The sequence below is a fragment of the Stomoxys calcitrans genome, chromosome 2 (assembly GCF_963082655.1).
Source record: "Stomoxys calcitrans chromosome 2, idStoCalc2.1, whole genome shotgun sequence".
Lineage (NCBI taxonomy): Eukaryota > Metazoa > Arthropoda > Insecta > Diptera > Muscidae > Stomoxys > Stomoxys calcitrans.
Window position 1 is genome coordinate 174,491,811 of NC_081553.1, and position 23,621 is coordinate 174,515,431.

A 23,621-nucleotide genomic window follows, 5' to 3' on the forward strand; every position below is an offset into this window, starting at 1 on the left:
ATCGGGGGATCGGTCTATATGGCAGCTATATCCAAATCTGAACCGATCTGAGCCATATTGACAAAGGATGTCGAAGGGCCTAACACAACTCACTGTCCCAAATTTCAGCAAAATCGGATAATAAATGTGGCTGTTATTGGCCTAAGACCCTAAATTGGAGGATCGGTCTATATGGGGGCTATATCAAGATATAGTCCGAACTTAACCTTCTTCGAACTTAACCTGCTTATGGACAAAAAAAGATTCTGTGCAAAGTTTCAGCTCAATATCTCTATTTTTGAAGACTGTAGCGTGATTTCAACAGACAGACGGACGGACATGTTAGATCGTCTTAGATTTTTACGCTGATCAAAAATATATATATACTTTATAGGGTCGGAAATGGATATTTCGATCTGTTGCAAACGGAATGACAAAATGAATATACCCCCATCCGTCGGTGGTGGGTATAAAAAGGGGGGAGAAAGTACAGAGCCTTGTGGTACATCTGCGGTCAACTTGTATTCAGTGGAACCCATCTATAACCACGCTTATAATCATCAAAAGTGCACCGTGCCAAACCCTATCAAATCCCTTGGAGATATATAGAGCCACAACTTTACTCGCATTAAGCAGGTTGATGGAACGACCTTAACATTCCGACATAAATCCCATTAGGTCTCCCTCGGTGGAGCGATTTTTGCGGAACCCATACTGATGGTGTGGTGCTTAAAGCTATCCTCGGCATGGGATAGCTGAGAGCATTATACAGTCTGGAACATTGAGGTCCGATCTTTATGGTGTTCATTGCAATCACTAGAAGCTTAGCTGCGCCCTACTGAGTACGTCCACAGCTTGCGGATAGTGGAATGCTCCATACGGAATAGCCGCAGCGGCAGTCGCGGACAATCAGCGGTATGGGGCGCACATTCTCAGTGAGAGATCGGTGGCACCGGTTCTTACACAAGAAGTTAGAGCCAATGGTGCTCGATATGACAAGGCGAGTTATTGGTGTTTTTAAATAAGCAATGGCAACCCTGTTCCCGCGACGATCGGTCTTTTGGACCTTTGGATCGCTCCACATGCAATGTGGTTACAAAAACAACAAGAATATCGTTAGACTCATATCTAGAAGTTAACCCGACCACTGCAGTGCCTATCAAGCGCAGTTCATTGCAATTAAAGAAGTGGTGGAATGGCATCATCTTGTAATGTCAAAACGACGATTGTCATAAAAATCATTTCAGACAGCCTTTAAATTCCTGGAGAATGAATTTCTGAATTCAAAGATCGCCCTCAACTGTCGGAGATTTCTTCACGAGATGGCTGAACAGTTCAAAATTCACCCGTTTTGGGAGCGGATGAGCTTGCGAGACTAAGAACTACCTTCCACATTCCAGGGGAACTGGAATCTGTGGGTATGCCTCCAGTGACATGTAAACTAAGTCTTCAGGATCTGGCCAAAAGGACACCGAAAGGCACCGAGTCATAGATGGCCATAAAAGGGGGTTGTGAGCATTCCAAAATTGTATGGCCAAGGCTAGACTTAATGTGGTTTACCGCTTTGCTGTCGCTGGCTAGAACGGACGTTTCAGACATTGTGTCCGTCTAGGCAGACCACTGTCTGATCGGAAAATATGCTGACAGACTAAAAGCTACCGGTAGCGACTTTTGCCTAAGCTGTGAGGACGTTAAGGAAGAAGAGAACATCTGCTATGCATCTGGCCCGCACTGGCAGTCAGAAGGTCTTCCACTTTAGGCTTTAATTTCTTCGAGAACTTTTCTGATTTAGCGGATGTGAACATTCGCAAGTTTTAAGACTTGTACAAGCGATCTGGATGGTTTAACGGTAGGAACTAGAAAGCATCTTCTTTCTCTTGTTCATCTGGTATCACAATGGACGAAAACGTCTTAGTAAGTCTGATGGCGGACTGCCACTTAAACCTAACTACTGTATCACTATTCCTGATGGAACCAATTATTGTACAACTCTGATATCCCTGGTAATAGAAGTTACATACACTTCTATACGGATGTTTCCAAACTAGACAACCAAGTGGGCTTTGTGGTCATACGCAAATTTTTGGGGTTTTAAAGCGATCTAGATGGTTCAACGGTAGGATTTAGAAAGCATCTTCCTTTTACTGTTCCGGTGGTACCACAAAGGATGAAACGTCTAAGAGACTCTTATGGCAGACTGTCACTTAAACCTAACCTAATGATATCTTACCATGGTCCCTAACTTTTAACGTCCATGTGGTAATGAAGGGTATAACAAATTCGGTCAAGCCACAAGGATATCCTATTCACTTTTCCAGCCTAGAGCTATAAAAGGTACAACTATGGTCATCCTCTTGCGGCTATGTTCATGTCTAGTGTCATTCTGAGTCCTTTAAATTGTTTAAGATTAAAAAGCATTTGTGATGTCCTTGCAAAAGTATTTAAAAAAAAGGGTATTAAGAGAATGAGATTATAAGCATTTCTAAATTGGATTTTATAGATACAGCTGAAATCCTTTAAGCCTATTACAGCATTGTGATTCAAATATTTATCTTCACTTTACTATCATCATTAAAAAGTAATTCATTCAAATGAACAGAAGGGTTGCTCATTTTCTTAGGAAAAGGATTGAGAAACTTTGGTCGAAGACAAACAAACGACTTTTAAGCCCACATCCGTATAAGAAGTTAATCAGTTTGGATTTAATGCAAATATTAAACGGGCTTAAATTATTGACATATGAGAACAGAGTGAACAATCATCAATATTACGGAACTGGAAATAAAATTAGGTAAGCATAAATGAGAAATTAAAACGTCAAACTATTATTAATAAATATTTAATTTAATAACTTTTAATTCCCTACTCCACTACAGTGCAAAATGCAAATGTGCCCATGAACACTGCATTAAGAAACAGAGGATATATTAGGTTGCCCAAAAAGTAATTGCGGATTTTTCATATAGTCGGCGTTGACAAATTTTTTCACAGCTTGTGACTCTGTAATTGCATTCTTTCTTCTGTCAGTTATAAGCTGCTACTTTTAGCTTGCTTTAGAAAAAAAAGTGTAAAAAAAGTATATTTGATTAAAGTTCATTCTAAGTTTTATTAAAAATGCATTTACTTTCTTTTAAAAAATCCGCAACTACTTTTTGGGCAACCATACAACTCTCATATGAAAAAGTGCTCTCTGATACCTAAGTTTTACCTAAGTTCAACTCACAAATGTCGCAAGCTCTAAGAGGGGATAAAACCCGCTGAAAATGTTTTCAATGGAATTTCAACACAGGCGTTCAACTTCAACGACGGACAAGCTAAACTCTGCACTACGGTGGTCCACTGTGGTACCGAAATTTTAAAAATTTGTTTTCGATTTTGATAAAATTGCTTACAGTTGATCTTCTTTTATTATTTCAGAGTATAAATATGATATTGTGGACGTATACTACAATGTAGCTGACACGAAGTGTTGCCAAGTTCATTCTGGTGTATCAGTCACACTAGAAATGACAGCTAAATGATACAGGGACTAGTCAAAATATCATCTTGTGGAAAGGCATGCACCACCCGGAAGTCTTAAGGCAGATCTAGAGCGAGAAGTTAAGCACTACACGAGAGAACCCCGAATATCATTCCCGCAAACATGGCATCAGATGTGGTGAACAGCTACCGAGTGAATTTGGTCCTTGGAGAACGACCTCCATCCCATGCACCTGAGTAAATTGACTCAACTCCTACAGGGCTATTATTGATGCCAACGTAGGGGATGTGTGTTCCGATTGTCACCCGGGACCATACAAAAAATTGCAAATTGCATGGCCAAATTTCTAACATATCAACGAATACTGTCCGATTCAATTTTAATGATAAGTGACCTCGACCAATTTTGCATGGCAAAGTACCTCACAAATGTCTCCAGCATCAGAAGAAGGGGATTACCACCGCTGAATATGTTGATAGCAGTCATTCCGTTTGTAATGTAATGACAGGTTTCCCTTAACGCTGGGATAAGCTCGCCGGGACCGAGGGTTCGTCACAGAAATTTATTGATTGTGAGACAGAAAGAGAAAGACGAGAGAGGGCTGGTTTTATACTCAATCTTTATTGGTATGAGAAGACTTAAAGCTACTTATTTTTAGGGAAAAAAATATAGCACACATCTGTAAGGCGTTGATCCAGGCTTCTGAGACTAGTAGCTAGGCGTTCTTCCTGGGATGTCCTAAGATTTTTTTGATACAGACCTTGGTAAGTGCTCTACCTCGGGGGGCCCCTCTCGGTGGGTAAACGGTGGTACTCTCTGGGATATCGGGAATAGAGACCTTGGTAAGTACTCTAGTAAGGACTTGGAGAGGGAGCGGGGTTCCAGGGTTCGGCGATTGTCATTTCAAGGAGTGGAAACTAAGGGAACGTGGGGTCGATCTGTGGGATTTAGGGTTGAGGTAAACTACGGCAAGAGACCTTAGTAAGTACTCAAGCCAGGACAAAAAGAAAAACTACGGCAAGAGACCTTAGTAAGTACTCAAGCAAGGACAATGAGGGAAACTACGGCAAGGATTCCACAGAATAACGCGGAGACCGTGGTAAGTACTCCAGTGAGGTTATGAAAGGATTCTACAGGATTGGCAGGACACCGTGGTAAATACTCTCGTTAGGATACCCAAGGATTTTACAGAATAGAGAGGAGATCGTGGGAAGTACCACAAACAAGGATAAGCTATAATTCTACAGGATAGCCAGGAGACCGAAGTAAGTACTCTAGTAAGGATATGCTAGGATTCTATAGGATAGGCAGTAAACAGTGGTAGGTATTTCGGTAAGGATATGCAATGATTCTACAGGATATGCAGGAGACCTTGGTAAGTACTCCCGTAAGGATGACTGTTCTCATTTGCTTGTGTGTATCCCTTTTATAATAATCGCCAGCCACGTGTTGTATGCGCGTCACGCAAACAGTTACTGAATTACGTTCCATGATAGAGATGCGCCGTCGTCGTTTTGTTGTTGATGCCTTACGGTACATAACAATGGAAAGACACAAGGGTAAAGCTGGCAGAGTTAATTAGTAATTCTTCAAAACAAAATTTAACGAATACTTCAATGGTGTGAAGGAAAATGGGTTTGACGATTTTCGTAGTCACAGTAACACCTCGAACTATGTATCTTAAATCCTATACGAAGCCGAACTTGCAATGCCCTTCTGGCCGTCAGTCGAAAGCACGCTTACTTTCAAAGACAAAGCTAAGCGCCTGAAATTTTATAAAACTACTATTTCTTAAAGTAGGTTGGTTGGGATGTAAAAGCGCCAAATCGGGCCACATTTAGTTACAGCTCTCATATAAATGGATTTCCAGAATATACTTTTTGAGCCCCTTAAGAGAGCAATTCTTATCCGATTTGACAGAAAATATGGTTAAAATCAGTCTTAAGCCTGATATAGCTCCCATATAAACCGGTTTCGTGAATATATTTCTTGAGCCTATGGAGGATTCAGTTCTTTTCCGACTTGGCTCAAATTTTTCATAATGAATTTTTTTATTACCTCCAATAGATGTACCAGGTATGGTTTGAATCAGTGCAAAACCTGATATAGTTTCTATATACACCGATCTTCCGAATATACACCTTGAGTCTCTGTAGGCCACAACTCATATTCGATTTGGGTGTAGCTTTGCACGATAAATTTACCTATGACCTCCAACACCACCGAAGGATGGGGATGGTTAAGTTCGAAGAAGGGCTATATCGGACTATATATTAATATAGCCCCCATATAGACCGATCCGTCTATTTAAGGTCTTAGGCTCATAAAAGCCACATTTATTTTCCGATTTTGCTAAAATTTGGGACAGTGAGTTGTATTAGGCTAGTCGACATCCTTCCACAATTCGGTCCCGATCGGTTGAGATTTAAACATAGCTGCCATATAAACCGATCTCTCGATTTAAGGTATTGGGTCCATAAAAGACGCATTTATTGTCCGATGTTGCCGAATTTTGGGAAAGGGAGCTATGTTAGGCCCTTTGACAGCCCTTCTCAATTTGGTCCAGATCGGTTCAGATTGGGATATAGCTCCCATTTGGACCGATCTCTCGATTTAAGATTTTGGGCCCATAAAAGACGCATTTATTTTCCGATTTCGCCGAAATTTGGGACAGTGACTTATGCTAGGCTTTTCGATATCCATGTCGTATATGATTCAGATCGGTCTAAATTTGGATATAGCTACCAAAAAGACCAATATTTTGTTATACAAAATTGAACAGTGACTTTCACTTATTAGACCACTCCATGTTCATGCGGAATTTGGTCCAAATCTGACCATAGTTCGATATAGCTCCTATGGGGGCATAAATTATGCATTTTTCATCGGATTATGACGAAAGGTGGTTACATTTATACCCGAGGTGCTGGGTATCCAAAGTTCGGCACGGCTGAACTTAACGCCTTTTTACTTGGTTTTTCCCGATTTGGCTGAATTAAGCACAATGACTTTTTCCAACAATGACCTCCAACAGATGTACCAAGTTCGGATTGAATCGGTTCAAAACTTGATATAGTTGTCATAAAAAAATTATATTTTTTTTTTTAAATAAAATAAAAACGGTTGTGGATATCAATGAAATGTTTTATTTTCGTGAAAGTACGTTTAATTCCATTATGTATGGAACTCGATTTCTTTTGTATGGCCACCACCGGCACGCTTGCAGAAATCCAGACGCCGAACACAATTTTCGACGGTTTTCATATTCATATTCAATCATAAATCAGCCAATACTGCAGCAATTTCACGTTCGAAATTCGTACGGAGTTCATCAATCGTCGCTTGCTGGTTGGTATAGACCATTGACTTGCCGTAACCCCACACCAAATACAATAACGGCATCAAATCGCACGACCGAAGCTTCCAATCGACTGTACCATTTCAAGAGATAACGCGTACTCCAAACTTGGATTCCAATAGGTTGATTGTGACATTTGCCGCATGGCTTGTGGTGCCGCCCTGTTGGAACCGCATGTCCTCCAAGTCCATATCATCAAATTTAGGCCGGAAATATTCTGTTATCATAGAACGGTAGCGATTTCCATTCCGTGCCGGTTTTGATCATCGCGGAAGAAGTACGGCCCAATGACGCCGCCGGCTCATAAACCGCATCAAACCGTAATTTTTTTCGGGATGCAATGATGACTCATGGAGTGATCATGCTGTCTGACCAATAACGCATATTTTGTTTATTGACGTAGCCATTCAGCCAGAAATCAACCTCATCGCTAAATTGATCGTAGAGCTCTTAAAGTTTTAGCCACTTGCTCCGAATTTTGTTGGTAAATTTTAATAATTTCTACACGTTTTTGGCTCGTATTTCTTGCAATTATGAACTGGCAAACCTTACTGAAGCGAAATGGCAAAAGAACGGAAAAAAATATGGCATCGTTTGCTGTCCCTATCGGTCTACTTTTGTAGCGTTCCTGAAAAAAAAAGCCCTATACCTAATGAGCCTCTATAGGGCGCAATTGGAATGTTTCCCGCTGCTCCGGTTACAATTGGTCGGTAACGTTTCTTCCACGGTTACCCATAAACCACATCAAACTCTTGTTTTTCGGGATGCTTCGGCAACAATTGTACAGCATGTGACTGTTCTATATCCCAGATTTCAAAGTTTTGCTTGTTTACTTACCCATTTAGCCAGAAATTACTCTCATAGCTGGACACAATTTTTAGATAAAACAGTGAACTTCCATCGAGCTGTTGTTGCAGAGCACTAAATCTGATAATAAATTTCAACGATTTGCAGCCGATGCTTGTGTGTGAGTTTCACCATGAGGAAATGGCAGAGCATACTAAACACTATTCACTTTCACACATGACTTTTGGACACAACTATCAACCAGTGCTGCCACCCCGTAAAACTTAGCGCATAAAAGATCACCCTTTATACTATAACTGCTACGAGTACTACTATATTTTCTCCATATTTCTTCATTGTATCAATTCACTTAAGCATCAAAACCAGCATGATGAAAATGCAAACCTTTCAAATCGCAATGCACCTTAACAATCTTGTCACACCTCTTTCTTTTTACGAAACGGAAGTGTAGCGAAAAAAAATATCTCAAGAGCAGATGACTGAACCATACACAGCATGTTTTACTATAAATTCTTATGCGTCGACAGAGTCAAATTTTACAGTGTTTGCTTCCAACATTGCCATCGACAACGAATCTAAAGTTTTCTGTGGAAAGCCAATTTCAGCATAAAATTTATTCGGGGATTCATGCAATGTGGACCGTGCAACTGAACTTTCAGGGGAAACAAAACCAATTTGCATGTACGTATGCTTATATTGGCAAATACAGCCATGTCAATATGGGGGTTTCCATTACGCGATTAATGCTAGATTTTAAACTTCGCCTCAAGCATAAGAAAATGCTATGTGCAGCTTTCAAGAAGCCCAGAATTATGGCGTTTTCCTCACTATGAAGAACGTACTCACATGTTATATGCCGTAATTTTTTGAGGCACTGTGCCTATAGGCTTGCAAGTTAGGCAATGACGCTGAACTCTTGAGTTTAAATCCTGACTAGAACATTGGCAGAAAATATCGGCGGTAGTTATTCCCTCACTATTGCTGGCGACATTTGAGCGCTGTGGCTTGGAAAAAGATTCTGAATGAGTACTTGGGAGGCTAAGAAACTATAGTCCCAATCTTTCAACAACCCACTATAAAATTAGTTGAGACATGCACCATTAAAACTCCGGCTGTCTTGCAGACCTCAGCAAGTCTAAAGGAGTTGTATCCTACGGATTCTTCAAATTTAAACTGAAGGTATTTAAAAGCGACGGTTGAAGAATCAGCAACCAACTCAGCAGTTGTTGCTGGACACTTGTTTGATGACTATCGACCACATCTCTATCACGATCAAAACGGGAGAGGAGGGCGATGAAACGGTCCCCAAAAAGCCCTGTGGTGTTTCACCGTCCACACCGAAAGTGTCCGGTGTTTTGAGGAAGAGTGGTTCCACTGCCTTCTCAACTGACCCTGGATGAGTAAGAAAACACCTCATGGCAAGATCGAACGAATCGTGTGAGGATGAACTCCCGGCGGACTCAGACAATAAGGCATACGCAACAGTGGTGGAATTTCTGAATCCCGACTATGGTCCGGTTTCTGAAGATAAATTTCACCATTGTAAGGCCACTTCAGAGGCACTAAAGCTCTTTCTGATGGCAAGAGGATTTGATGTTCTTTTTTTCTAGGAACCATGGGTGTGTGGAGAACTAAAAATTCCAGGATTCGTGGAACTAAAAATTCCAGGATTTAAACTTCTGAGGGGTACGGGGAAAGGCAGATACAGGACCTGTACTTTCGCAAACAGTAGTCTAAATTTTCTCTTCTTCTGTAGGAAAAAAAAATAACCCCCTTGTGGGAGGTGACACAAGTGCATATTATCAGATGTAATTAGGAAATTCGGACACCAAGGAAAGTGGCGTGCTGCTTATCGAATAAATTACAAGTTGAAATTTGTAATAAAGGAAATAAACTGACCTGAATAACCTGGAACAGGTAGGAGATACTGGATGTTACATATGTATCAGAGAATATCGGGGAAAGGATATGCGACTGAAAAGCGTTAGATGACCACAGCTTCTCTGATCATCGTTATATAAGCTTCAGCCTTGGAGAAAATATTGCAGAAGTGGTCCCTCGACTAAACAGAAGAAAGGCGGATTGGGACAAAATTCGGCACACATTCTGCACTTCGGAGGACGTAGACATACCTTAAAGACTCGGTTATGTCAGCAAGTGCTAGTGTCAAACCAAACAGCGACGGCCAACGTGGACACCGGAACTGGTTTGTATAAGGAAGGGTTGCAGAAAACTCTTCAATTGAGCGAAAGCCATAAGAGCACCACACGACTGGGGCATCTATAACGCTGAAGTAAGAAAATATAAGGGCTAGCTGAGAAAGGCTCAGAACAAATCCTGAGTAGAATTCTGCAGCTCCGTGGAGGATACATTTGAGGCCTCTAGGTTAAGAAAGATTCTGTCCTCGGGACCTTTTACGGTGGGGTATATTCAGAAGTCAGAGAATGTATGGACAATGTCTAGTGGGGAAACACTAGAGCTACTCGTTGATACACATTTTCCGGGAAATTCTCCAATGGATAAACGTGGCGCCAGAAGAGGTTGTCACTGGTATGCATTCGTCGGAGGTTATTAGGGAAATTGTGTCTGAGCAGAAAATCCTTTGGGAGATAAGAAGTTTCGACTCCTTTAAGTCACCAGGCCCCGGTGATGTATCACCAGGTGAATTACAAGTTGTGTTTGATAGACTGGTTCCCTGGTCTAGGAAGATATACTCTGCTTGTATCAACATGTCAAATATACTTGTGGGATCGAGAGACACGAAGGTAATTTTCTTTCCGAAAGTAGGAAAACCTTAAAACACGAAGGCAAAAGATTTTCATCCTATTAGTCTGTCATCCTTTATGCTGAAGACTCTTGAAAGGTTAATAGAAACATATCTTAGGGCAAAGATCCGTGGAGATCACCTTTTCTTGGGAAGAGAGAATGATCCATTTACTGATAGCGCAAAATGACAGTGTGTTTTGCTTGACAGCAATTTGAACTTCAAACCAAACCTTTTGGGAAGGGCATAAAAGGCAACTCTTGCCTTATACAACTGCAAGAGAAATATTGACAAACGTTGGGGCTCTAAACCGCGTGCCATGAATTACGTATATGCTGCAGTTGTCAGATCTATAATGCTTAATGGTGTTGTTGTGTGGTGGACGGCTTTCAAACGTCCACCTGCTGTTCAATACTAAGCAGGATCCAAAGTATGGCTTGTTAGTGCATCACAGCCGCACTGTGGAAGACACCATCTGATGCACTGAATTGATAAGGCTAACCGGTTGGTTGATATATTTGCAGGGAACTCTTCCCAGCCGAATAGCAACAATTTGTCCAATCAATCGAAAATGTATCTGGCGTTATGCCCCAAAAAACTAGTGGAGTTACAAGGGTTCTTCAGAATCTAGACGTAAATAAATCCCCGGCCCGGATGCCATATCAACATTTGTCTTACGCAGATGTTCTTCGACGCTCGCTCGTCCATTACGCAACTTTTTAACCTTGCCTACCGTGCGGGAGTCTTCACGGCGCGTTGGAAGGTTGCGAACGTTCAGCCAATATCCAAGAGGGGGTGAGGCAAACAACTCTGCGAATTATCGGCCAATTGTGATATGCTCCGCTCTCTCCAGGGTCATGGAAAGCGTTAATCACCATCTTGTGAGGTATTCAGAGTCTAATGGCTTTCTTAGCGACCAACAGTATGGGTTCCGCAGAAATTGCTCTACGGGCGACCACATGACACTTCTGTCGGAACTTTGGAGTCACTCAATCCACCAGTTTGGAGAGAGTAAGGTTGTGGCTCTAGATATCTGCAAGGCATTTGATAGGGTCTGGCACGGTGCACTACCATCAAAGCTTGTCGCATTTGGTGTCTGTAATGGCTTCGTTCGATTTATTTCGAGCTTTCGCAGAGATCGCACTATTCGAGTCATTATAGATGGGTTTTCATCCAATGAGCATCCAATTGACCGCAGGTGTAGCCCAGGGCATCGTAGCTACCATCAAAGCTTGTCGCATTTGGTGTCGGTATTGGCTTCGTTCGATTTATTTCGAGCTTTCGCAGATATCGCACTATTCGAGTCATTATAGATGGGTTTTCATCCAATGAGCATCCAATTGACCGCAGGTGTACTCCAAAGCTCTGTTCTTTCTCCTTCTCTTTTTCTTTTTTTTATCAACGATCTGTTGGGTCAGACATCGAATCCGATCTACTCATTTGTGGATGACAGTAATCTTTGTAATTCGTACTCATTCGACCATTGGCCAAGTCTTTAAGAGATTGAGGACAAGAGGCGTGTTATGGACGATACACTCAGCCAGGATTTGCTGACCATTTCTGAGTGGAGTCGAATGAATCAAGTAGATTTTAATGCACGGAAGACTTAGTGCTGCTTGTTGTCACACAAACGATTCGCTGACCCATTACGACCACCTTTGTCTATCAACGGTGTAGATGTTGAGCAATCAGAAGCTCTTGATGTTCTGGGCATGAAAATACAAAGTGATGTACGTTAGGCTAAACATGTATTTGAAGGGTCGAAAGAAGCATTCAAGTGTTTAGGCTTCCTTAAACAGTGTAAGAATCACTTCACTCCTTTTGATCTTCTTAACATCTACACCACTTCCATAAGGCCGAAAATGGAGTACAACTCACATGAATGGGCTGGAGCTTCAAAATCATACCTGAAGCCACTGGACCGTGTACAGAGGAGAGCGATGGCGTTGATTGGGGACAGTGGGGTATCCCACCCTATTGTCTCCCTCTATCATCGTCACAATGTGGGTTGTTTGGCGCAGTTCAATCGATACTTTCATGGTGTGTGTTCGTCTGATATTCGTCTTCTTATTCCTCATGTAAGGATGTGTGTCAGGGATATTAGACATTCAAGGAACCCAACCTCGTTTGTAATTGATTGGCCAGCGGACAGCACAATGCAATATAGTGAGAATTCTAATTTCGACCGAACCGTTCGTATGTGGAATCGACTTCCCGCTAATATTTTTCACACCCACTTTGACATCCAAAGATTTAAGACAAATGTCAATAAGCACTACAACCTTTTCTGGTTGGTTTACATATATATCCGAGGTGGTGGGTATCCAAAGTTCGGCCCGGCCTAACTTAACGCCTTTTTACTTGTTCCATTTACGAAATTGAAAATATGCCAATGTTATATAAAATTTTTGCGAAAAGAGCGGTATATAGGATGAATCTTCGAATTCGATGCAAGATGGTTCACATATTAAAAAAAACTAGAGGCTCAAGAAGTCAAGACCCCAGATCGGTTTATATGGCAGCTGTATCAGGTTATGAACCGATTTGAACCATACTTTGCACAGTTGTTGGATATCATAACAAAACACGTCGCGCAAAATTTCATTCCAATCGGATAAGAATTGCGCACTCTAGAGGCTCAAGAAGTCAAGACCCAAGATCGGTTTATATGGCAGCTATATCAGGTTATGAACCGATTTGAACCATACTTGGCACAGTTGTTGGATATCATAACAAAACACGTCGTGCAAAATTTCATACCAATCGGATAAGAATTGCGCACTCTAGAGGCTCAAGAAGTCAAGACCCCAGATCGGTTTATATGGCAGCTATATCAGGTTATGAACCGATTTGATCCATACTTGGTACAGTTGTTGGATATCATAACAAAACACTTCGTGCAAAATTTCATTCCAATCGGATAGGAATTACGCACTCTAGAGGCTCAAGAACTCAAGACCCAAGATCGGTTTATATGGCAGCTATATCAGGTTATCATCCGATTTGAACCATACTCGGAACAGTTGTTGGATATCATAACAAAACACGTCTCGCAAAATTTCATTCCAATCGGATAAGAATTGCGCACTCTAGAGGCTCAAGAAGTCAAGACCCAAGATCGGTTTATATGGCAGCTATATCAGGTTATGAACCGATTTGAACCATACTTGGCACAGTTGTTGGATATCATAACAAAATACTAAGTGCAAAATTTCATTCCAATCGGATAAGAATTGCGCACTCTAGAGGCTCAAGAAGTCAAGACCCCAGATCGGTTTATATGGCAGCTATATCAGGTTATGAACCGATTTGAACCATACTTGGCACAGTTGTTGCATATCATAAGAAAACACATCGGTTTATATGACAGCTATATCAAAACATGGACCGATAAGGCCCATTTACAATACCAACCGACCTTCACTAATAAGAAGTATTTGTGCAAAATTTCAAGCGGCTAGCTTTACTCCTTGCGGAAGTTAGCGTGCTTTCGACAGACAGACGGACGGACGGACGGACAGACGGACGGACATGGCTAGATCGACATAAAATTTCACGACGATCAAGAATATATATACTTTATGGGGTCTTAGTCGAATATTTCGACTAGTTACAAACAGAATGACGAAATTAGGATACCCCCCATCCTATGGTGGAGGGTATAAAAACTATAAAAGCGGGCCTCTCATCACAAAGCTAAAACTTGAGTTCCCCATCATCTTCTGCAATATCATTTAATAGCTCAAAGTCCTAAGCTACTAGATTGCTTTTTTCTACATAAATTTAATTTTCAGTGGAATCCCCCACAATTGTGTTGAAAAATAGAAAAAACTTTGAAATTGTGCCAATTCGACAGCATTGGAGCCATTGTTGAGAAATTTATACTCGTATATTGTGTTTATGCAAATAAAGGCTTCTTCTCTTTTTTCAGTTTCTTGCCATACACATATGTATGCGAGGATACGGGATTAACAATCGACGCAGCATGTGTGCATTACACATGCGAGTACCTCCATCCATCTGTTCATGCTGTCCTTTGTTAGGGATGATAGTTTAAGAAATATTGATTTTATGGTAATGCTCATAGACATTTATGCAAATACAAAGAACTTGCCATTTAATCCTGGTGAACCACAAAAGAAGTGCACAATTCAAGCGAGACCACTTGTGCTTGCGTTTATGTGGAGATTTTTAGGTTAATATATACAGAAATTGTGACCACAGGAAGAGATTAAGAAATATCAAGTTGTGTTTATTTTTGACAATATTATGGTGGAGGGTATCAATATTGGATGGGCGTATACTAACGTCGTTATCTCGTTTGTAACACATCGAAATATTGGTCTAAGACCCCATCAACTATACATATTCTTGATCAATTTTTGTTTGATTCTCTTTCAAACGAGCTCAATGTTCGGGGATTTTCTTTGCAAATGGGAAAGCAACACACACCAACACCTATGGGACGCGTTTCGCATTTGGTTAGAAGACTTTTCAACCATATAAGGTGTGAGGGCTTCAATGGTCGTACGTTGGTACTAGGCGCCTGAAATTTTGCACAAATACTTCTTATTAGTGTAGGTCGGTTGGGATTGTAAATGGGCCATATTGGCCCATGTTTTGATATAGCTTCCATATAAACCGACTTTGGTTATTGACATCTTGAGCCTCTAGAGGGCACAATCTGTATCCGATTTGGATTTTGAAATTTTGCACAGTAACTTATCCTATTACCTCCAACATACCTACCAAATATGACCCGAATCGGTCTATAACCTGATATAACTCCAATCAGGGACGTAGTCATGGAGGGTGCTATCGGGCAATTTTGTCTAAAGAAATCAAGTAAAAAGGCCGGGCCGAACTTTGGATACCCACCACCTCGGGAATATATGTAAACCACCTTTCGTCAATATCCGGTGAAAAATGCATACCTTATGCCCCATAACAGCTATATCGAAATATGTTCCGATTTGGAGCAAATACTAATAAGTACAAGTCACTGTTCAATTGTGTATAACAAAATATTGATCTTTTTAGTAGCTATGTCTCAAAATAAGCCGTGACTGAATAAGTCACTGTGTCAAATTTTAGTGAAATCGGAATAACAATGCGCCTTTTATGGGGCCAAGACTTTAAATCGAGATATCGGTCTACATGGCAGCTATATCCGAATCTGGACCGATTTTGGCCAAGTTGCAGAAAAATGTCGAAGAGCCTAATACAACGCACTGTCCCAAATTTCGGCGTAATCGGGCAATAAATGCGCCTTTCATAGGCCCAAAACCTTAAATCGATAGATCGGTCTATATGTCAGCTATATCCAAATCTGAACCGATCAGGGCCAAATTGAAGAAAGACTTCGAAGGGTCTTAGACAACTCACTGTTTCAAATTTCAGCGATATCGGACAATAAATGCGCCTTTTATGGGCCCAAAACCTTAAATCTATAGATCGGTCTATATGACAGCTATATTCAAATCTGGACCGATCTAGGCCAAATTGAAGAAGAACGTCGAAGAGCCTAACATAACTGACTGTCTCAAATTTCAGCGATATCGGACAATAAATGCGCCTTTTATGGCCCCAAAACCTAAAAGCGAGAGATCGGTCTATATGGCAGCTTTATCCAAATGTGAACCGATCAGTGCCAAATTGAAGAAAGACTTCGAAGGGTCTTAGACAACTCACAGTTTCAAATTTCAGCGATATCGGACAATAAATGTGCCATTTATGGCCCTTAAACCTAAAACCTAGAGATCGGTCCATATGGCAGCTATATCCAAATCTTAACCGATCTGGGCCAAATTAATGAAGAATGTCGAAGAGCCTAACGCAACTCACGGCTTTTATGGGCCTAAGACCCTAAATCGGAGGATCGGTCTATATGGCAGCTATAGCCAAATCTGTACTGATCTGGGCCAAATTGACGGAGGATGTCGAAGAGCCTAACACAACTCACTGTCCTAAATTTCAGCAAAATCGGATAATAAATGTGGGCCTAAGACCCTAAATCGGAGGATCGGTCTATATGGTAGCTATATCCAAATCTGAACCGATTTAATCCAAATTGATGAATGATGTCGAAGGGCCTAACGCAACTCACTGTCCCAAATTTCAGCAAAATCGGAAAATAAATGTGGCTTTTATGCCACATTAAAATGACGAAATTAGTACACCCCCATCCTATAGTGGAGGGTATAAAAACGAATTTGAGATTGATAACTATTTTTAAGGGAAAGTGGCGGCCCCAGCCACAGAACACTGCCAAATAGTTTGTTCGATAATTTAACCATGAATCGTCTTAAAAACGAACAACGCTTGCAAATCATTGAATTTAATTATCAAAATGCGTGCTCTGGAAAGAAAGTTCATCGCGCGCTTCTTCCATTTTATGGCTTCCATTTTTCCCCATTTTCGGCTCAATGGGTACTTAAATAAGCAGATGAACAGTAAAAATCAGCCAGAAGTATTGCAAGAGCTACCAATGCATACAGAAAAACTCACAGTTTGGTGGGGTTCATGGGCTGGTGATATCATTGGACCGTACTTCTTCAACGATGATGCGAACCGTAACAAAACTGTGAATGGTGAGCGCTATCGTGAAATGTAATCCAAATTTTTTTTACCCAAAATGCAAGAGCTTGACTTGCATGACATGTGGTATCAACAAGACGGTGCCACATGCCACACAGCACGCATAACATTGGGCTTATTGGGAGGCGAGTTCGGTGAAGATTTTATTTTACGTTCGGGACCGGTCAATTGGTCGTCTAGATCGTGCGATTTAACGCCTTTAGACTATTTTGTGTGGGGCTATGTTAATGCTCATGTCTATATAGGTAAGCCCACTTCAATTGACGCAATGGAAGACAACATTGAAGCATTTATTCGTGAGATAACGGCCGAAATGTTGGTAAGAGTACGCCAAAATTGCACTAAGCGGATGGACAATTTGATGGGCAGTCACGGTCTAATTATATGGACCGCACTGTCGATTCAGATAAAGAATTCATGCATTTTTGTGAATTTTATGTGTTTTTTTTTTTGACAACTTTCCCATAGCTCTCTCTTAATTTACTTTAAGGCCAAGTGTCTGGCTGGCCACCCCACTCCCAAAATACACCCCAAATTGGACATATTTTTTACCCACCATAATAAAAGAGTCCAAGGAAAGGTATAAGGGAGTCGAGCAAAAATTTGCCCTTGAACATTTCCTTGAAGAACAGGGGAAAACTTTTCACATATCAATGAGTCCTGTCCGATCCAATTTTAAGCTCAATGGTGAAGGACCTCCTTTTTAAAGGCGAGTCCCATCGACGTCCCACAGGGTAACACCTCTATGGGGAGAAGTTTTTACATGACTTTTATAAATGGCATAGTATCTTACAAATGTCGCCAACATTAGGAGGGGATAACCGCCACTTAAAAATTTGCCAATGTTCTCACCAGGATTTTAACCCATGCGTTTCCCATCATTGGCGGACTTGCTGACCTCTGCGCTGCAATGACACTAATTTTATATCCACATTCGTGGCGAATTGTCCCCATCTTATAACTGTACCAAACAGGCCCAATATAAGAAAATATAAAGCTCAAATAAATAGTATAAGAGCGTTTAATTGTGGGCAGCGAAGCGGGCCCGGTTCGTTTTCAATAAAATGAGGAATTAAAAAACAAGTAAAAAGGCGTTAAGTTCGGCAGGGCCGAATTTTAGATGCCCACCACCTCGGGTATATATGTAAATCACATTTCGTCAAAATTTGGTGAAAATGAAAATGTTCCGATTTGGACCAAATACTAATTGTTTAATATGGTAGCTGTATCCAAATCTAACACAACTCACTGTCCCGAATTTCGGCGAAATCGGACAACATATGCGCCTTTTATGGGCCCGAAACCTTAAATCGAGAGATCGGTCTTTGTGGCAGCTATATCCAAATTTGGTCCGATCTGAGCCAAATTGACGAATAATGTCGAAGGGCTTAACGCAACTCACTGTCCCAAATTTCAGTAAAATCGGATAATAAATGTGGCTTTTATAGGCCTAAAACCCTAAATCGGCGGATCGGTCTACATGGGGGCTATATCAAGATATAGTCCGATATAGCCCATCTTCGAACTTAACCTACTTATGGATAAAAAAAAGAATCTGTGCAAAGTTTCAGCTATCTCTATTTTTGAAGACTGTAGCGTGATGGGTTGCAAACGGAATTATACCCACATCCTTCGGTGGTGGGTAAAAAACGGATCTGGAGGAATAAACTATGGTCCATAAAAAATGACCGAAAAATAACAAGTGAATTCAACGAAGTGTAGTTGATGAGAAACTTATATTTTATACGGCGTAAAAGAAGGTGCAGCGGAGCGTGCCGGGTTCAGCTAGTAACGCATAAAAATGAAAATCGAACAACTACTGTCTTCGTTAATTTCAAAATCCGAACCCAATCTCGGCCAAAATTTCAACAATTAAAAATTTAAATTCGTATATCCCTGAAACCTCTGAAGATATTGCGTACCTCAAGCGGACTCTTTTGTAGGGTTTTTAAAAAAAGATTTTTGAAAATCGGACCACAAATAAAGGTTTTGTAGCCCGAACAATTCTTCGAAATGAAAAGGGGAACAAATTTAGGGGACCGTCAAGAGGCGCCCGGACCACCTAGTGCCTTGAAATTGTGCATGATCTCTATTACCACTCATCCTTGACCAATTCAAGTTTCAAAGAATTATCTACATCCGTTGGCATATTGGCATACATCAATTGGCATAGTTTTTATACCCTCCACCATAAGATGGGGGGTATACTAATTTCGTCATTCTGTTTGTAACTACTCGAAATATTCGTCTGAGACCCTATAAAGTATATATATTCTTGATCGTCGTGACATTTTATGTCGATCTAGCCATGTCCGTCCGTCTGTCCGTCCGTCCGTCCGTCCGTCCGTCCGTCTGTCTGTCGAAAGCACGCTAACTTCCGAAGGAGTAAAGCTAGCCGCTTGAAATTTTGCACAAATACTTCTTATTAGTGTAGGTCGGTTGGTATTGTAAATGGGCCATATCGGTCCATGTTTTGATATAGCTGCCATATAAACCGATCTTGGGTCTTGACTCTTTGAGCCTCTAGAGTGCGCAATTCTTATCCGATTGGAATGAAATTTTGCACGACGTGTTTTGCTATGATATCCAACAACTGTGCCAAGTATGGTTCAAATCGGTCCATAACCTGATATAGCTGCCATATAAACCGATCTTGGGTCTTGACTTCTTGAGCCTCTAGCGTGCGCAATTCTTATCCGATCAGAATGAAATTTTGCACGACATGTTTTGTTATGATGTCCATTAACTGTGCCAAGTATGGTTCAAATCGGTCCATAACCTGATATAGCTGCCATATAAACCGATCTTGGGTCTTGACTTCTTGAGCCTCTAGAGTGCGCAATTCTTATCCGATTGAAATGAAATTTTGCACGACGTGTTTTGTTATTATATCCAACAACTGTACTAAGTATGGTTCAAATCGGTCCATAACCTGATATAGCTGCCATATAAACCGATCTTGGGTCTTGACTTCTTGAGCCTCTAGAGTGCGCAATTCTTATCCGATTGGTATGAAATTTTGCACGACGTGTTTTGTTATGATATCCAACAACTGTGCCAAGTATGGTTCAAATCGGTCTATAACCTGATATAGCTGCCATATAAACCGATCTTGGGTCTTGACTTCTTGAGCCTCTAGCGTGCGCAATTCTTATCCGATCAGAATGAAATTTTGCACGACGTGTTTTGTTATGATATCCAACAACTGTGCCAAGTATGGTTTAAATCGGTCCATAACCTGATATAGCTGCCATATTAACCGATCTTGGGTCTTGACTTCTTGAGCCTCTAGAGGGCACAATTCTTATCCGATTTGAATGAATTTTTGCACGGAGTATTTCGTTATGATATCCAACAACTGTGCCAAGTATGGTTCAAATCGGGCCATAACCTGATATAGCTGTCATATAAACAGATCTGGGGATTTGACTTCTTGAGCTTCTAGACCCCTAGAGGTCGCAATTATTATCCGATATGCCTGAAATTTTGTACGATGGATCCTCTCATGACCATCAACAAACGTGTTTATTATGGTCTGAATCGGTCTATAGCCCGATATAGATCCCATATAAATCGTTCTCTCTATTTTACTTCGTGAGCCCCAATGGGCCCAAATTTATATGAATTGGCTGAAATTTTACACAGGTCTCCAACATATAATTTAATTGTGGTCCGAACCGGACCATATCTTGATATCGTTTTAATAGCAGAGCAACTCTTTTCTTATATCCTTTTTTGCCTAAGAAGAGATGCCGGGAAAAGAACTCGACAAATGCGATCCATGGTGGAGGGTATATAAGATTCGGCCCGGCCGAACTTAGCACGCTTTTACTTGTTTCTACTTTTTTCGATTTTCTCCCACTGTGCGTCATTATAAACTCTCATATCCTATTGTCTAGCATACTGCTACTGTCCCTTCATTGATATCATCGAAACAAGAACACAACCTAAGCCATCACTCAATCAGTCATATATTAAATATTATTTTTGGGTTTCTGTATAATCCCTTGGCAACTACCAATAAGGAACTTTTCTCACCAATATTTGCCATACTCGGTATCCGGATTACGTTCACACTTCCTTTAAGACAACTCAAAGTCTGTCATGCGAAAAATTTTCATAATTTGGCAGATCCAAGGAACAACGTAATACCTTTGAAATCTTTGACTTTATATTTGAGAGAGTATGTGAATGTGTGTTTGCCATTTGACAGGAAACCGGATGTTGCTCATCTACGACATTTCTCCAAAGTCAAAAGCATAACGCATAAAATAAAACAAAGTCCAAAAGGAAATAAAGACGATTTGACAAAGCAAAGCACTTTGACTTTCTAAAGATATTTTTTGAGTAAGTTTACAATTAAGGCTTTGTAAACAGAGGGAAGACAAGAATAAATAAGTAAAAACTGTGGGCCGGACCGAATCTTGAGCACCTACCACCAGGGATTCTGTCAAAACTTTACACCAAGTGAATTTAGGTTAGGTATGTTTATGTGTCAGTCTACCATCAGACTCATTGAGATGCTTTCGTCCATTACGATACCACAGGAACAGGAGAACCATCAAGTTCGATTTAAAAAGCCAACAACAACAAGCGAATGTTCACACACCTAAATCAGACAAGTTCTCAATGAAAAAAAATACCTAAAGTGGAACTCCTACTGAATAGAGGTGCGGGACATATACAGCAGATATTCTATAGTCTCTACTTCCCCGGCACCCTCACAACTGTACTGGACATAAGGGGTGTCTTGATATTTGGTCGGCTCAAATCAGTATGTACGATATTTTTTTTATTTAATTTTTTTTTGTTAGATTTTTGATTTGTTTTAACGGTCTCATGTGAATTAATTTCATTGCATTGGAATGGAACGTCGATTACTTAGTTAGTAATCGCATAAGACATTGCACAGTAACTGCGTTATCGGTGGCAAGAAGAACCACACCGGGTTTTTTTTCTCGACGATGAAAGGCTTCCTAACCCTACTCATGTTCTGGGATCTTTCTTTCTTATTCACACGTCGAAGTAATAAAGTCACTACCTTCAATAAAAAGAAAAAAAAAAAAAAAAAGGATACATTGTGTAAGGTATACTTCGTTGAAGTCGAACATATTATATATACATTTATATAAACGGTAATTTGTTGGTGTATTTTTTTTGTTTCTTAAACAACTTTCCTAAAACTTCCATTTTATTCCCAGTGAACTGACTAAAGAAGTGATTGTATTTGGTTTAGAGGAATTATCTTGTTCCACGTGATTAGTGTCCCAGTTAAATATTTCCTTAGGACTGGGAACCTAATTTGAATCCCCTCCAATTTTCTGGAGAAAATTTTAAGTTGGTCCTTATTAAGAATATTTGGTAAGGATACTTCCAACAGACTTGTCAAGCCTATCTCTATATTACTGTTTTCATTAGGAGCACGTGACTACCCATGGTAGTTGGTTTAGCTGAGGTTCCATGATTTTTGGGACTCAAAACATCTTTCCATACCGATTGTTTTACGGCAAACATTTTTTATTGTTTGCTGGGATTTTTTTTCTTTTTTGATAGAATACACACTTATTTGATCGACATTGCAAATTCGGCCAAAGAGGTCAATCATCGATCACCCATAATCAACGTGCCATCATATCAACGAAGAAGAAATCCAAAGAGCAGAAAAAACAACACTCGAAAGAAGCCCACAACGGTTTATCGTGTCAACCATTGGCTTAAAATTTGTTTTGTTGAGAAAGAAGTACATTTATAGCTGTCTCGTTACGTCCATCGCACAAAAATAATAATGCTATTTGATCCAGCGAAAGCAGAATATATGGAATAAGTAGTAAAGGAATACGCAATTTTTGGGAGGAGTTAAATCTAGAGGTTTGTTCCTGAAATTTTTTTTATAATATTAAAATTTCCGTCCTAATTTAGATAAAATAGTCATAAGATAATTCATAGTTTATAAATTAAGCCCAACAAGCAATCATCGAAAATCTTCAGCAATCTATGTAATCAAAAATTCAACTCCATCCAACGATTTGCAGAGGCCTCTTCAGATTCGACGGAAAATGGTGAGTCAATCAGAGTGAAATAACATATATATATATACCCAACATATTTACATAATTATAGAAAAACAAACTACTTAATATATTAACAGAATTAATTAAAAAAATCTACTATTGAATTTCCTCAAAATTTCATTTAAACAAAAAGTTAAATTAGCGTGGAAACTCCCATATTTGTACCTCTGTTCCACCAGCTTTAAAACTATTGCTGATTATTTTCTTTTTGTGTGCTTCCCCATAAAAAGGGGGAAAAAAAAAAAAAAAAATAAGTAGCATATTTAATAACTTCCATACCTACCATAAAGAGAAATAAGAAAAGAGATTTTATTAATTGTGATTCTATCCCCACAATTGAGAGTGTTGTACTCCTACACAGTGTGGAGACTTTCTCTCCCCGTTCGCTATAATCCAAATTCATGCTGTAGAGGCACATAGCTAAGTCTGATCAATTTTTTTTTTGTTTTGTTTGCTCTCTGCTTGTTTGGATATTTTATGGTGGAGCACATAAACATTCGTTCATACCTATAGATCACTTACATAGGTTTTTATTTTATTTTTGTGTTGTTAATTTGCTTTTGC

At 40.2% G+C, this 23,621-nt stretch overlaps 1 long non-coding RNA gene across 1 annotated transcript; it reads left to right on the forward strand.

Moving 5' to 3' along the window:
* The first annotated feature begins 21,779 nt into the window (after nucleotides 1-21,779).
* On the forward strand, nucleotides 21,780-23,047 carry LOC131995087 (uncharacterized). Its single transcript, XR_009397141.1, has 3 exons — nucleotides 21,780-22,121; nucleotides 22,188-22,347; nucleotides 22,405-23,047. It is a non-coding gene; the product is annotated as an uncharacterized LOC131995087 (long non-coding RNA).
* The last annotated feature ends 574 nt before the right edge of the window (nucleotides 23,048-23,621 follow it).